Raw genomic sequence first — 12,975 nt, 5'->3', positions numbered from 1 at the left:
TATATAGTGGGGAGATGGAGGACTTCTAACCTTTGCCTTTGGTGCAGCCCTTCCCTCTCCCAAGTCCTTCTCCTCTCCCGCGGTGCTTGGCGAAGTCCTGCAGGATTGCCACGCTCCTCCTCCACCACCACGCCGTTGTGCTGCTGCTGGATGGAGTCTTCCTCAACCTCTCCCTCTCTCCTTGCTGGATCAAGGCATGGGAGACGTCACCGGGCTATACGTGTGTTGAACGCGGAGGTGCCGTCCGTTCGGCACTAGGATCTCCGGTGATTTGAATCACGACGAGTACGACTCCTTCAACCCCGTTCTCTTGAACGCTTCCGCGCCCGGTCTACAAGGGTATGTAGATCCACTCCTCCCTCGTTGCTAGATGACTTCATAGATAGATCTTGGTGACACGTAGGAAAATTTTGAATTTATGCTACGTTCCCCAACAGTGGTATCAGAGCTAGGTCTATGCGTAGTTTCTATGCACGAGTAGAACACAAAGTAGTTGTGGGCGTTGATTTTGTTCAATATGCTTACCGTTACTAGTCCAATCTTGATTCGACGGCATTGTGGGATGAAGCGGCCCGGACCAACCTTACACGTACGCTTACGTGAGACCGGTTCCACCGACTAACATGCACTAGTTGCATAAGGTGGCTGCCGGGTGTCTGTCTCTCCCACTTTAGTCGGATCGGATTCGATGAAAAGGGTCCTTATGAAGGGTAAATAGCAATTGGCATATCACGTTGTGGTTTTTGCGTAGGTAAGAAAATGTTCTTGCTAGAAACCCATAGCAGCCACGTAAAACATGCAAACAACAATTAGAGGACGTCTAACTTGTTTTTGCAGGGTATGCTATGTGATGTGATATGGCCAAAAGGATGTGATGAATGATATATGTGATGTATGAGATTGATCATGTTCTTTTAATAGGAATCACAACTTGCATGTCGATGAGTATGACAACCGGCAGGAGCCATAGGAGTTGTCTTCATTTATTTATGACCTGCGTGTCAACATAAACGTCATGTAATTACTTTACTTTATTGCTAACCGTTAGCTGTAGTAGTAGAATTAATAGTTGACGAGACAACTTCATGAAGACACGATGATAGAGATCATGATGATGGAGATCATGGTGTCATGCCGGTGACGATGATGATCATGGAGCCCCGAAGATGGAGATCAAGAGGAGCAAAGTGATGATGGCCATATCATGTCACTATTTGATTGCATGTGATGTTTATCATGTTTATACATCTTGTTTACTTAGAACGACGGTAGTAAATAAGATGATCCCTCACTAAAATTTCAAGAAGGTGTTCCCCCTAACTGTGCACCGTTGCGAAAGTTCGTCGTTTCGAAGCACCACGTGATGATCGGGTGTGATAGATTCTTACATTCACATACAACGGGTGTAAGCCAGATTTACACATGCGAAACACTTAGGTTGACTTGACGAGCCTAGCATGTACAGACATGGCCTCGGAACACAAGAGACCGAAAGGTCAAGCATGAGTCGTATGGTAGATACGATCAACATGAAGATGTTCGCCGATGTTGACTAGTCCGTCTCACGTGATGGTCGGACACGGCCTCGTTGACTCGGATCATGTAATCACTTAGATGACTAGAGGGATGTCTATCTGAGTGGGAGTTCACAAGATGAACTTAATCATCCTGAACATAGTCAAAAGGTCTTTGCAAATTATGTCGTAGCTCACGCTTCAGTTCTACTGTTTAGATATGTTCCTAGAGAAAATTTAGTTGAAAGTTGATAGTAGTAATTATGCGGACTAGGTCCGTAAACTGAGGTTTGTCCTCATTGCTTCATAGAAGGCTTATGTCCTTAATGCACCGCTCAGTGTGCTGAACCTCGAACATCGTCTGTGGATGTTGCGAACATCTGACATACATGTTTTGATAACTACGTGATAGTTCAGTTAAATGGTCTAGAGTTGAGGCACCAAAGACGTTTTGAAACGTCGCGAAACATATGAGATGTTTTGAGGGCTGAAATTGGGATTTCAGGCTCGTGCCCACGTCAAGAGGTATAAGACCTCCTATGATTTTCTTAGCCTACAAACTAAGGAGAAAAGCTCAATTGTTGAGCTTGTGCTCAGATTGTCTGAGTACAACAATCGTTTGAATTGAGTGGGAGTTGATCTTCCAGATGAAATAGTGATGGTTCTCCGAAGTCATTACCACCAAGCTGCTAGAGCGTCGTGATGAACTATAATATATCAGGGACATATATGATGATCCTTGAGATATTCGCGATGTTTGACACCACAAAAGTAGAAATCAAGAAGGAGCATCAATTGTTGATGGTTGGTGAAACCACTAGTTTCAAGAAGGGCAAGGGCACGAAGGGATACTTCATGAAACGGCAATTCAGCTGCTGCTCTAGTGAAGAAACCCAAGGTTGAACCCAAACCCGAGACTAAGTGCTTCTGTAATAAGGGGAACAGCCACTGGAGCAGAATTACCCTAGATACTTGGTAGATGAGAAGGCTGGCAAGGTCGATAGAAGTATATTGGATATACATTGTGTTGATGTGTACTTTACTAGTACTCCTAGTAGCACCAGGGTATTAGATACCGGTTCGGTTGCTAAGTGTTAGTAACTCGAAATAAAAGCTACGGAATAAACGGAGACTAGCTAAAGGTGAGCTAACGATATGTGTTGGAAGTGTTTCCAATGTTGATATGATCAAGCATCGCACGCTCCCTCTACCATCGAGATTGGTGTTTGCGTTGAGCATAGACATGATTGGATTATGTCTATCGTAATACGGTTATTCATTTAAGGAGAATAATGGTTACTCTGTTTATTTGAATAATACCTTCAATGGTCTTGCACCTAAAATGAATGGTTTGTTGAATCTCGATCGTAGTGATACACATGTTCATGCCAAAAGATAGTACCACCTAATTGTGGCACTGCCACGTAAGTCATATCGGTATAAAACGCATGAAGAAGCTCCATGTTGATGGATCTTTGGGCTCACTCGTTTTTGAAAAGTTTGAGACATGCGAACCATGTCTATTGGTGTATATGCATGAAGAAACTCCATGCAAATGGACCGTTTTAACTCACTTGATTTTGAATCACTTGGGACATGCAAATCATACCACATGGGCAAGATGACTGAAAGCCTCATTTTCAGTAAAATGGAACTAGAAAGCAACTTGTTGGAAGTAATACATTTTGATGTGTGCAGTCCAATGAGTGCTGAGGCGTGTACTGGATATCGTTATGTTCTTACTTCACAGATGATTTGAGTAGATGTTGAGTATATTTACTTGATGAATCACGAGTCTGAATTATTGAAAGGTTCAAGTAATTTTAGGGTGAAGTTGAAAGATCGTCGTGACAAGAGGATAAAATATCTATGATATGATCATAGAGATGAATATCTGAATTATGAGTTTGGCATAGAATTAAGACATTGTGGAAAATTGTTTCACAACTAATACAGCCTGGAACACCATAGTGTGATGGTGTGTCCGAACATCATAACTGCACCCTATTGGATATGTTGCATATCATGATGTCTCTTATCGAATTACCACGATAGTTTATGGGTTAGGCATTAGAGACAACCACATTCACTTTAAATAGGGCACCACGTCATTCTGATGAGATGACACCGTATGAACTATGGTTTAGAGAAACCTAAGCTGTCATTTCTTAAAAGTTTGGGGCTGCGACGCTTATGTGAAAAAGTTTCAGGCTGATAAGCTCAAACCCAAAGCGGATAAATGCATCTTCATAGGACAACCAAAACAGTTGGGTATACCTCCTGTCTCAGATCCGAAAGCAATAAGGGATTGTTTCTAGAATCGGGTCCTTTCTCGAGGAAAAGTTTCTCTCGAAAGAATAGAGTGGGAGGATGGTGGAGACTTGATGAGGTTATTGAACCGTCTCTTCAACTAGTGTGTGACAGGGCACAGGGAGTTGTTCCTGTGGCACCTACACCAATTGAAGTGGAAGCTTATGATAGTGATCATGAAACTTCAGATCAAGTCACTACCAAACCTCGTGGGATGACAAGGATGCGTACTACTTCAGAGTGGTACGTAATCCTGTCTTGGAAGTCATGTTGCTAGACAACAATGAACCTACGAGCTATGGAGAAGCGATGGTGGGCCCAGATTCCGATAAATGGCTCGAGGCCATAAAATCCGAGAGAGGATCCATGTATGGAAACAAAGTGTAGACTTTGACAGAACAGCTCGATGGTCGTGAGGCTGTTGAGTGCAGATGGATTTTAAAAGGAAGACGGACAATGATGGTAAATGTCACCATTAAGAAAGCTCAACTTGTCGTTAAGAAGGTTTCGACAAGTTCAAGGAGTTGTCTGCGATGAGACTTTCTCACTCGTAGCGATGCTAAGAGTCTGTTGGAATTATATTAGCGATTACTGCATTATTTATGAAATCTTGCAGATAGGATATCAAAACATTGTTTCCTCGATGATTTTCTTGAAGAAAGGTTGTATGTGATACAACTGGAAGGTTTTTGTCAATCCCGAAAGATGCTAATAAGTATGCAAAGCTCCAGCAATCCTTCTAAGGACTGGAGTAAGCATCTCGGAGTTGGAATGTATACTTTGATGAGATGATCAAAGATTTTGGGTGTATACAAAGTTTATGAGAAACTTGTATTTCCAAAGAAGTGAGTGGGAGCACTATAGAATTTCTGATGAGTGTATGTTGTAGACATATTGTTGATCAGAAATGACGTAGAATTTCTGGAAAGCATATAGGGTTATTTGGAAAGTGTTTTTCAATGGAAAGCCTGGATTAAGCTACTTGAGCATTGAGCATCAAGATCTATAAGGATAGATCAAAACGCTTAATGGTACTTTCAAATGAGCACATACCTTGACATGATCTTGAAGGTGTTCAAGATGGATCAGTCAAAGAAGGAGTTCTTGCCTGAGTTGTAAGGTATGAAGTTAAGACTTAAATCTCGACCACGGTAGAAGAAAGAGGAAGGACGAAGGTCATCCCCTATGCTTTTGTCATAGGCTCTATACGGTATGCCATGCTATGTACCGCACCTAAAATGTGCCTTGCCATGAGTCAGTCAAGGGGTACAAGAGTGATCCAAGAATGGATCACAGGACAGCGGTCAAAGTTATCCTTAGTAACTAGTGGACTAAGGAATTTTCTCGATTATGGAGGTGGTAAAAGAGTTCATCATAAAGGGTTACGCCGATGCAAACTTTGACACTAATCCAGATTATTCTGAGTAGTAAACTAGATTCGTATAGTAGAACATTTATTTGGAATAGCTCCAAATGTAGCATAGTAGTTGCATCTACAAGATGACATAAGAAATTTGCGAAGTACATACAGATCTGAAAGATTCAGACCCGTTGACTATAACATCTCTCACAAGCATAACATGATCAAACCCAGAACTCATCGAGTGTTAATCACATGGTAATGTGAACTAGATTATTGACTCTAGTAAACTCTTTGGGTGTTATTCACATGGGGATGTGACCTTGAGTGTTAGTCACATAGCGATGTGAACTGGACTATTGACTCTAGTGCAAGTGGGAGACTGTTGGAAATATGCCCTAGAGGCAATAATAAATTAGTTATTATTATATTTCCTTGTTCATGATAATCGTTTATTATCCATGCTATAATTGTATTGATAGGAAACTCAGATACATGTGTGGATACATAGACAACACCATGTCCCTAGTAAGCCTCTAGTTGACTAGCTCGTTGATCAATAGATGGTTACGGTTTCCTGGCCATGGACATTGGATGTCGTTGATAACGGGATCACATCATTAGGAGAATGATGTGATGGACAAGACCCAATCCTAAGCCTAGCACAAGATCATGTAGTTCGTATGCTAAAGCTTTTCTAATGTCAAGTATCATTTCCTTAGACCATGAGATTGTGCAACTCCTGGATACCGTAGGAGTGCTTTGGGTGTGCCAAACGTCACAACGTAACTGGGTGGCTATAAAGGTACACTACAGGTATCTCCGAAAGTGTCTGTTGGGTTGGCACGAATCGAGACTGGGATTTGTCACTCCGTGTAAACGGAGAGGTATCTCTGGGCCCACTCGGTAGGACATCATCATAATGTGCACAATGTGATCAAGGAGTTGATCACGGGATGATGTGTTACAAAACGAGTAAAGAGACTTGCCGGTAACGAGATTGAACAAGGTGTCGGGATACCGACGATCGAATCTCGGGCAAGTATCGTACCGATAGACAAAGGGAACTGTATACGGGATTGATTAAGTCCTTGACATCGTGGTTCATCCGATGAGATCATCGTGGAACATGTGGGAGCCAACATGGGTATCCAGATCCCGCTGTTGGTTATTGGCCGGAGATTCATATCGGTCATGTCTGCATGGTTCCCGAACCCGTAGGGTCTACACACTTAAGGTTCGATGACGCTAGGGTTATAAAGGAAGTTTGTATGTGGTTACCGAATGTTGTTCAGAGTCCCGGATGAGATCCCGGACGTCACGAGGAGTTCCGGAATGGTCCAGAGGTAAAGATTTATATATAGGAAGTCCTATTTCGGCCACCGGGACAAGTTTCGGGGTCATCGGGTATTGTACCGGGACCACCGGAAGGGTCCCGGGGGTCCACCGGGTGGGGCCACCTATCCCGGAGGGCCCCATGGGCTGAATTGGGAAGGGATCCAGCCCAAAGTGGGCTGGGGCGCCACTTCCCCCTAGGGCCCATGCGCCTAGGGTGGGGGAAACCCTAAAGGAAGAGTCCTAGGAGGGGAAGGCACCTCCTAGGTGCCTTGGGGAGGAGGGATTCCTCCTCTTGGCCGCACCCCCCTAGGAGATTAGATCTCCTAGGGCCGGCGCCCCCCTGGCCCTCCTATATATAGTGGGGAGATGGAGGACTTCTAACCTTTGCCTTTGGTGCAGCCCTTCCCTCTCCCAAGTCCTTCTCCTCTCCCGCGGTGCTTGGCGAAGTCCTGCAGGATTGCCACGCTCCTCCACCACCACCACGCCGTTGTGCTGCTGCTGGATGGAGTCTTCCTCAACCTCTCCCTCTCTCCTTGCTGGATCAAGGCATGGGAGACGTCACCGGGCTGTACGTGTGTTGAACGCGGAGGTGCCGTCCGTTCGGCACTAGGATCTCCGGTGATTTGGATCACGACGAGTACGACTCCTTCAACCCCGTTCTCTTGAACGCTTCCGCGCGCGATCTACAAGGGTATGTAGATCCACTCCTCCCTCGTTGCTACATGACTCCATAGATAGATCTTGGTGACACGGAGGAAAATTTTGAATTTATGCTACGTTCCCCAACAATTATTGATGGGTGTATGCTTAGTTTGTCATGCAATTCCTCGTAGTGAGTGCATCGAGCTCGTTAACATGCCTACTTGTTAATCTGTTTTGCCATGCTCCAGTTTTTCACTAAGTCTGAATCTGTTTATGTTTTTGCTATGTTCACATGCTTGCAATTGTATTCTCTGATCCCTTTTGGCTCATGGTCACTAAGGGACTTTTGTTATATGCTTAGAGTATCTTCATGTCATGCCTTGCTTTGCCATGTTATGTTCCTGTAGCATGTAGTTTTCATGCTCTAAAGATTGCTTCCTGATGATAAATTCCCGACTTGTGTTAATTTCACCAAGTCTGAAACCTGTTATCATTTGCTCTTTTGCCATGCTTGTTTGAACCTGTTAATCAGTGAATTAGCTGTATCTCAGTGTTCATCTTTTGTCAAGTATCATGAGTGGATCCCTGCCATGTATTTTGTTGCTATGTTTGAGTGTTGTAGCTTGTTGTTCTTGATGCATTTAGATGGCTACTTGCTGTTTATCGCAGACCGGTGCCATAATTGTTTTGCTTGCCATTTCCAAATCGTGCATCCCATTCCGGTGATCTTTATATCGATTTCAATCGAAATCATCTCACCTTTTCAGTGGAACTCTTGGATTTCCAAGTTGAGGTAAGGTTAAATCATTCCTTTCCAAATCATGCATATGCACTGCATACCGCATACCGCATATCATGCCATGTTCATGTGTTGGTTGTTTACTATGTTGTGTGCTTCTTTCCGGTGTTGCTTCTTCGGGTTGGTTCCGATAACGTCGCGTTTGTGAGGACCCGTTAGACTACGTCCGTTTGTCTTCTTCGTGGACTCGTTCTTCTTCCTTGCGAGATTTTAGGCAAGATGACCATACCCTCGAAATCACTTCTATCTTTTCTTGCTAGATGCTCGCTCTTTTGCTATGCCTATGTTGCGATACCTACCACTTGCTTATCATGCCTCCCATATTGTTGAGCCAAGCCTCTAACCCACCTTGTCCTAGCAAACCGTTGTTTGGCTATGTTACCGCTTTGTTCAGCCCCTCTTATAGCGTTGTTAGTTCCAGGTGAAGATGAAGTTTGTTCCTTGTTGGAACATGAATATGTTGTTCCTTATTGGAACTTGTTTATATGTGGGGATATCACAATATCTCTTATTTAATTAATGCATCTATATACTTGGTAAAGGGTGGAAGGCTCAGCCTTATGCCTGGTGTTTTGTTCCACTCTTGCCGCCCTAGTTTCCGTCATATCGGTGTTATGTTCCCGGATTTTGCGTTCCTTACGCGGTTGGGTTATAATGGGAACCCCTTGACAGTTCACCTTGAATAAAACTCCTCTAGCAATGCCCAACATTGGTTTTACCATTCGCCACCTAGCCTTTTTCTTTCCCTTGGGTTCTGCAGACTCAAGGGTCATCATTATTTAAACCCCCCCAGGGCCAGTGCTCCTCTGAGTGTTGGTCCAAACTAGAGCCCCTTGCAGCGCCACCTCGGGGAAACTCGAGGGCTGGTTTTAGTTGTACGGATTGCTCATCCGAGTGTGCCCTGAGAACGAGATATGTGCAGCTCCTATCGGAATTTGTCGGCATATTCGGGCGGTGTTGCTGGACTTGTTTTACCATTGTCGAGATGTCTTGTAACCTAGATGCCGAGCCTGATTGGATTGTCTTGGGAGAAGGAATATCCTTCGTTGACCGTGAGAGCTTGTGGTGGGCTAAGTTGGGACACCACTGCAGGGATTTGAACTTTCGAAAGCCGTGCCCGCGGTTATGGGCAGATGGGAATTTGTTAATGTCCGGTTGTAGAAAACCTGAAGTTGATCTTAATTTAAAATACATCAACCGCGTGTGTAGCCGTGATGGTCTCTTTCCGGCGGAGTTCGGGAAGTGAACACGGTGTTGGAGTTATGTTTGACGTAAGTAGTTTTGGATCACTTCTTGATCATACTTTCTCGATCGTGCTTTGCCTTCTCTTCTCGCTCTCGTTTGCGTATGTTAGCCACCATATATGCTAGTCGCTTGCTGTAGCTCCACATCATACCTTTTACCCTTCCTATAAGCTTAAATAGTCTTGATCGCGAGGGTGTGAGATTGCTGAGTCCCCGTGACTCACAGATACTTCCAAAACCAGTTTGCAGGTGCCAATGAACTGTGCAGGTGACACAACCCGAGCTCAAGGAGGAGCTCGATGAGATCTCGTTCATTATGTTGTTCCGTTTCCAGTTGATCAGTAGTGGAGCCCAGTTGGGGTCGATCGGGGATCTGTGTAGCTTTTGGGGTAGTCTTCTTTTATTTTGGTTCCGTAGTCGGACCTTGATTGTATCTGGATGATGTAATGTTTTATTAATGTAATTGTGTGAAGTGGAGATTGTAAGCCAACTATGTATCTCTTTCCCTTTATGCATTACATGGGTTGTGTGAAGATTACCTCACTTGCGACATTGCTTTCAATGCGGTTATGCCTCTAAGTCGTGCTTCAACACATGGGAGATATAGCCGCATCGAGGGCGTTACAAGTTGGTAATCAGAGCCATCCTCGACCTTAGGAGCCCCCTGCTTGATCGAATCGCTGGCATTGTTGAGTCTAGGAAAATGTTTTGAGTCATTTAGGATTATATATATCGGAGAGTAGGATTCTTTTTACTCTCCAGTCCCTTCGTCGCTCTGGTGAGGCATCCTGACGTAGAGTTTTGACTCTTCTCTTCTCAAATTTCACTAATTTTTTTTAGGATCACGTGGGTATCTTGGAATCGTTCCGATAGTTTTGTGACGAGAACATTGTTCTTGGTGCCTCCTGACATTTAGGGGTTGTGGCAGTGTCCCGGGGAGTTGAGCTCCAAGGTGTTGTCGTCACAATTTTATCGTTGAGATTCTGGAATACCTGAGTTTCGCTGACATCAAAAATCTCTTTTACGCAGTTGTTGGTGAGATAACCTCGACGCCACCCAGTACTAGGGCGGGAGTTCGGGAGTATTGTCATAACTCGTATAACGGATGCTTTTCGAAGGTTGAGGTAAATGATTTCCGAAGGTTTCTTGGTTATGTGTTGAAGGATGGATACAGCTGGATGTAGGATTTGCTAGTTTTGAGTGAGATATGATGCTTCCCCTGTATCCCCAACACCTGATTGCATAACTGAAAAGTTTCAGGAGTTTATAAGTGGGAATTCAAGTAGCTCGTAGGAATTATTTCCCAACAGGCACATGATACGATATGGGATCTATCATATGTTTGTTCCGGCTCATTCTGCAAGCCAATCCTTGTTTTGTTTTTCAGTTGTGGTATTCGAGTTGCTTCAATCACAAATGTTGATTCCATACCTCTCCTAGACGGCATTCTCATACTCCGATGTGAATACCAATCCTTCATGTTAGTCGAGTTTGTCATGTCAATCCTTTTTAACCGGTGTGCTTCTCTTCAAGTGGATCCGGTCTTTTCAACATCAGCAAGATCTATTCTAAGCTCTCTCAACGGTGTTCGTTTCATCCTTCCTAAATTGTCTTTGTTTTTCCCACCCTCCCACCCTTGTTCTTCAAGGACTCTTATATCTTAATCAAGTATCCATCTTATGGATGTGAAGCCTCTTCATCCTTTTTCTTTCAAGTTTCGATCCGATGATTTATCATGCAGATACTAATGGAGCTTCTAGTTCATCATTATTCGTTCTTTTTCTTCTCCGGTGGGTCGAATTCAAACTTTTGGTGTTGTTAATATCCCTTTTTCCTCGTTTCATATGTTTTCACATGCCGGTGCACCTCTTAATCATTCCCCGTTTGCTATTCTTTTGTTCCAGAGTGCTAAAGATATCTCAGAAGATTTGTGTTTCCACTCTTAATCCGTTCAAGCTATTTTGAGGATGTTATCTCATTCAAGCCATTTGAATCAACCGGTGCAATCTCTCTTCAAAATCGTTCAACGGTGTATCTTTTCAGTAGGCCCTAACCCATAGGTTTTTTTCCCAGGATCTTACCTGACTCTTCTTATTTTTCCGGAGCTTCTCAAATTCTTTTCTAAAGTTTGACGTAAGAATGATTTATCATCAGTCAAATGTCTTTCTCTAAGATCTTTCAAATTCTTTTCACCATTGGCTCAACCTTTCCATTCTTCATTCCGGAGTGTCTCAACAATTCATGGTGGTGTTTCTCATCGTAATTCTCAGATTTTGAAGATCGAAGAAGATTTTTCTCTCAATCTTGCTCCATTCTCTTCAAGATTCGTGGTTCTAGTTCAAGGCCATCCTCTCATAATTGTTTTGATTGTGAGAATTCCTTTCACCTATCTGGAGTCCATCAATTCAGGTTTATTCATTCTCAGCTTTCAGTTATCATTCTCCAACCTACCGGTGCTTTTTTAAAATATCCTCTTCTCAGTTTGTGATCTCATCGCTCTCATGTATCTTAACTCTCTAATGTATGTTCGTTCATTTGCTAATTCTTACCGGTGATTCATCCCTTTACTTCGTTCATTTTCAATTCATACGGTAGTTCATTCAAGATCTCTTCCTTGGTTGTCATACTAATTCATTCGTTGTTTCATCCTACCGGTGGTTCGTGGAAGACATTCTCAGTTTATGTTATATCTCTCTTAATCTTTTCTACGGGAATAAGTAATATGTCAAGTCCGTTGATTGTCATCAATTTAATTGGTGAGGGATAAGCATAATGTAATTCTTATTCTTGTTTCATCCTAGCGATTAATTCCTTATTCCGGAGGTTCATCAAAATTCTTGATTCCTTTTGTTCATCTTTCTTTCCCGGAGTTCCAAGCTCTAATTATCACGGAGATCCATCTAAATCATCACAAGGTTTCACCTTGTGTTTCCAACTTCTCTTTATTTTCGTTATTCTTTTTGTTTACCGGAGTTCTTCATGAAGGTTCTACATGATGGTTCATCAAGGATTTAAATTCCTTCTCGAAGTGTTCGTCGATATTCCTTTCTAAGGAGCTCAAGTTTCTTCATCTTGCAATCCAAAGTGCAATTCTTTCAACCGTATCATTTGAGGTGGTATTATGTCATTCTTGATAATTTGAGCTCATGTTTCATGATTCACAGGTTGTTAAGAATGGGGTATTTTAAATCCATCAACCTCTTCATTGGAGTTATCTTGGGTTATATTCCACCTAAAGCCTTCCCTAAGGATTGTTGCTATCTATGGTGCTTATAAATGATCCAAGTTCTTCATTTATCCTCCCGGTGGAATAGTTTCTCGTCTCCTTGTTCTTTACAATCCAATCTTTTTCAGTGAGTGGCAGAATTTTACCTCATAATTTTGAGAAGTTTTCCATAAGCCCACTATAAGCTTACTCTTTTCATTTTTGGTTTTCCAACAACTCCGTTCAACCCTTCTCCTAAGGATGCCTTCTCAAACTCTTTTGTGACAGAAGTTGGCATTTTCTTCTCCATTCTTTTATTTCAATGATCTATCTTCTATTATTTTTCTTCCGGAGGCCTTGTGATGTTGCTCTCTTCAACCCTTCTTCTTATTTTGTCAGGACCTTATTCTTTTCATGCTCATCCATTTGACCGGAATGTCGTGCCCTCTTTTCAAGTTCTATCATCTTATCAAGTTTTACCTCCCTTCTCAACCGGAGTGCTGTCCGAGACCTTTCTTACCCCTTGTCCCATTCTTTTAATAGTTTCGTAGGCAGTGTGTTGT

The sequence above is a fragment of the Triticum dicoccoides genome, chromosome 6A, assembly GCF_002162155.2.
Source record: "Triticum dicoccoides isolate Atlit2015 ecotype Zavitan chromosome 6A, WEW_v2.0, whole genome shotgun sequence".
In the NCBI taxonomy this organism is placed as follows: Eukaryota; Viridiplantae; Streptophyta; class Magnoliopsida; order Poales; family Poaceae; genus Triticum; species Triticum dicoccoides.
This window is presented reverse-complemented; position numbering follows the sequence as displayed.